Raw genomic sequence first — 4370 nt, forward strand, 5'->3', positions numbered from 1 at the left:
CGCCCCGCTTCCCGAGAGCACCACGCGTGCACCAAGGCCCCCCAGAGTCCCGAGGGCACGACGGCTCACGGCCGTCGATTCTCAAGTCCCGAATCTTGAGTCCAAGTCCGAATACGTTCCATTGGCAAACCACCGGGCCGAACGGGGTTGACTCGGTCAATTAAACTGTACGGTTCCGACACGCAACCAGGATTGTGTACTTGTACAGTGGCAACATCTTTCTTTCAACACATGAGAAAAACATCCCCAACAACCCGCGATGGTTGGCTCACGGGCTTGGACGTACACCTGCCGTCATCGCACGGACAATGCGATCCTATGGGGTGATTCTCTCCTGCTCACCAAGTCTATGATCCAATGATTTGCACACAGCCAGAGGGTTTTTATTCGTTGTATCCAACATCGCAAAATATGTTGTGAGATCAAAAGCACTACCTCCCCCATCCACTTTTCCTATGGGAGAACATCCATGCCCAAATTTGGCAACAACTGTGACATATCCCAATTCTCCGTGCAAAGTTTAAGAAAATCACCAAATAACAACTCAAATAAATTTATAATATTTTTCTAAGGCTGCACAAAAAATTTGGTGATTTTCTGACGGGTTTTCTATTTTTTATGATTTTCTGAATTTTTAACACTTAAAAAATAAAAAAAATACCTAGACTTGATAAAAAATTCTCAAAATTTTTGTAAAATTAGATCACATTTTTCTAAAGGTATCTGCAAAAATTCAGGTCAAAATACCTAAAATTGAATTTTTTAGGGGGGGTGTGTCACCTGAGACATTGTGATGTCTCCTCCTGCCACAGCTCAACTTGTTCCTAAGGCTCTTTAGGGGGGTGTGGGTAGTCACCCCCCTGGGGGGGCCAGCAAGGCCGGGGCCTGGGCATGCGCTAGGCCATACGTGGGCATCGGTATAGCCTGCAAATAAGCTTGTTAGCCCCCTCTCCACCTCTACCTCTCGATTTGACATCAAATCGAACCGGTTCGAATCGATTCGGATAAAAATTGATTTTGATCGAACCGATCTGATTCGGTTCGTTTGGTTGGGTTTTTTAGTGGATTTTTTAATTTTTCACACCTTATTTCTAATATTCTAAAATTTAATTGAAATATTTTGAATTTGATTATGGTTTAATCTCCCTGTATTATTGAAAATAATAATATACTATTATCAATAATTGGTTTGATTCGATTTTTTTTTTTTAATTTTATCTAATCGAACCAGAGTAAGTAACATCCCAAATACCAGTGCGCTGCTCCTCGCCAACGGGCCCGTGGCGCATTGCTGCTGCACGGGGAACTGTGCTCAGGAAGGCGCCTACGGGCCCGTGGCGCCTTGCTGCTGCACGGGAAACTGTGCTCAGGAAGGCGCCTACGGGCCCGTGGCGCCTTGCTGCTGCACGGGAAACTGTGCTCAGGAAGGCGCCACCGGGCCCGTAGCGAATTGCTCCCACGCCCAGTGGCAGCCAATTGGCCCGTGGCTCCCTCCTGCTGTGCCCATTGCTCCCCAATGAGCCCGTGGTGCAACGTTGGGGTTGATGCTATTTGCACATGTTTTGCAAAATGAGGTTAGCATTGGTAAACAAGTATATCCCGTTGGCCAACCACCAGCCCAAAAGAGGTTCACGCAGTCAATTAATTGTACACTTCAACGAGCAAAGCGTGCCATTGTTTTCTGTACTGAACAAGCTCAAGCTTGAATACTTATACAATGACAATATCTTTCAACACACGAGAAAAAATATTGACCAACATTTTGCAATGGTTGGCTCACATGCTTGGACGCACACTTGCCATCATCGCATAGGCAATGAAAATCTATGGAGTGATTCTCTCTTACTCATTGAGACTATGAACCAATTATTGCAACCTCTATGAGTTTTTATCTATTTTATCTCACATTGCAAAAAGAACACGAAACAATATGTTGTGAGATCAAGAGCACTATCTCCTCCATTTACTTTTCCTATAGCCACCATGCATGCCCAAAATTGGCAAGAATTGTGACACAAGCCAATTCTCTTTGAAAAGTTTTAAAAAATCACCAAATGACAACTCAATTAACTTTGTTATATTTTTCTAAGGTGCCACACAAAATTTGGTGATTTTCTGACGAGTTATGTTTTTTTTATGATTTTCTGAATTTTTAACACTTAAAAAATAAAAAAAAATACCTAGACTGGATAAAAAAATTTCAAAATTTTTGTAAAATTAGATTATATTCTTCTAAATATATCTGCAAAATATCAGGTCAAAATACCTAAAATTGAATTTTTTAGGGGGTGTGTCACTTCAAACATTGTCATGTCACCTCATGTATTGTCATGTCACCCCATGCATTGTCATGTCTCCGTGCAAAGTTTAAGAAAATCACCAAATAACAACTCAAATAAATTTATAATATTTTTCTAAGGTTCCACAAAAAATTTGGTGATTTTCTGACGGGTTTTCTATTTTTTATGATTTTTTGAATTTTTAACACTTAAAAAATAAAAAAAAATACCTAGACTTGATAAAAAATTTTCAAAATTTTTGTAAAATTAGATTACATTTTTATAAAGGTATCTGCAAAAAATCAGGTCAAAATACGTAAAATTGAATTTTTTAGGGGGGGTGTGTCACCTCAGACATTGTGATGTTTCCTCCTGCCACAGCCCAACTTGTTCCTAAGGCTCTTTAGGGGGGTGTGGGTAGTCACCCCCCTGGGGGGGCCAGCAAGGCCGGGGCCTGGGCATGCGCTAGGCCATATGTGGGCATCGGTATAGCATGCGAATAAGCTTGTTAGCCCCCTCTCCACCTCTACCTCTCGATTCAACATCGAAAAAAATTCTCGGGCGTGGTGGACCCGGTGGGGCCCATCCCGGGCCCGGTGGGGCCCATTCCAGGGCCATTGGTGACAGTTCAAGGAAATGATCCGGTGGTTTATCCCAATGCTTGGGCGTGTTAAATGGACGCTGGTGCAAGGTGTGGGCATGGCATTTGTGTGTTGTGCTCGTGCCGATGTGCGAGTTTCCAGGTGATGCACTGGGCTTCGGGATTTTGTTGTGCTAATATTTCCATCCAACTCGGCGGTCAGTACCTCAACTCCGACGACGAACTCAGTGCTATTGGGGCCGATCCCCATGCTTGGAGTATCAATTGGATGCTTGTGCAAGGCTTCGGTGTGGCATTCTAGTGCCGTGCTTGGGTCAACGTGCTGGCGGAAATGCGATGCAATGGGCATGGTGTGAGTTCCTGGTGGCATAGACTTTTGAGGCGTTTGGGTCTGGCGACAGGGCTGAAGCTATTGGGGTCGAAGGCTTTGCCGGGGGGTGTCAAATGGAAGCCGGTTCAAGGTGTGGATGCCGCACTCTGAACACAGGCGGACGTGCGATGCAACCTGTCTTAGTTTGTGTCCTTGGTGGTGTAGGCCTGCTGCTTGGTGGTGTAACAGCCCGGCCCTTTTCCACCGGTACTGTTACCACTCACAGCCCGTTACACCTCCTGGGGGCGGCCACTGTGAGCAGCTCTTAACATCCTCTCACCCTCACGGGCTCTTGAGGCAGGATTTGTCCCTCGGGGGAGCCACTACGGCCCACCCTAGCCCAAGGGTTTTTGGCTTATGGCACTTTTCCACCATAAGTCGCCTCCCCCACTACTCGAACCCTTGACCTCCCACTTTAAGGGATGGTCCGGCTGAGAGTGAGTACCAATTGTTCCACTGGAACAATTGGTACTCACTCTCAGCCGGACCATCCCTTAAAGTGGGAGGTCAAGGGTTCGAGTAGTGGGGGAGGCGACTTATGGTGGAAAAGTGCCATAAGCCAAAAACCCTTGGGCTAGGGTGGGCCGTAGTGGCTCCCCCGAGGGACAAATCCTGCCTCAAGAGCCCGTGAGGGTGAGAGGATGTTAAGAGCTGCTCACAGTGGCCGCCCCCAGGAGGTGTAACGGGCTGTGAGTGGTAACAGTACCGGTGGAAAAGGGCCGGGCTGTTACATAAAAAGGCGCCTTTTTATGTAACAGCCCGGCCCCGTACGACCGGCCCTGTTACCGCTCACAGCCCGTTACACCTCCTGGGGGCGGCCACTGTGAGCAGCTCTTAACATCCCTTCACCCTCACGGGTTCCAGGCAGGATTTGTCCCTCGGGGGAGCCATTACGGCCCGCCCTAGCCCGAGTGGATTTGGCCCAATTCCTTCCTCTGGGAATTAGGTCGCCTCCCCCACTGCTCGAACCCTTGACCTCCCACTTTAAGGGAATAGTCTGGTGAGAGTGAGTACCAATTGTTCCATTACAGCCCGCTTACCGGACCATCACCGGCACTAGGATCCAGATCGGCTTAAGGCCGCCGGGACCCGTAGTAAGCCACCTGTAAACTCTGTGTAC

This window comes from Manihot esculenta, unplaced genomic scaffold, assembly GCF_001659605.2.
Source record: "Manihot esculenta cultivar AM560-2 unplaced genomic scaffold, M.esculenta_v8 Scaffold64, whole genome shotgun sequence".
Lineage (NCBI taxonomy): Eukaryota > Viridiplantae > Streptophyta > Magnoliopsida > Malpighiales > Euphorbiaceae > Manihot > Manihot esculenta.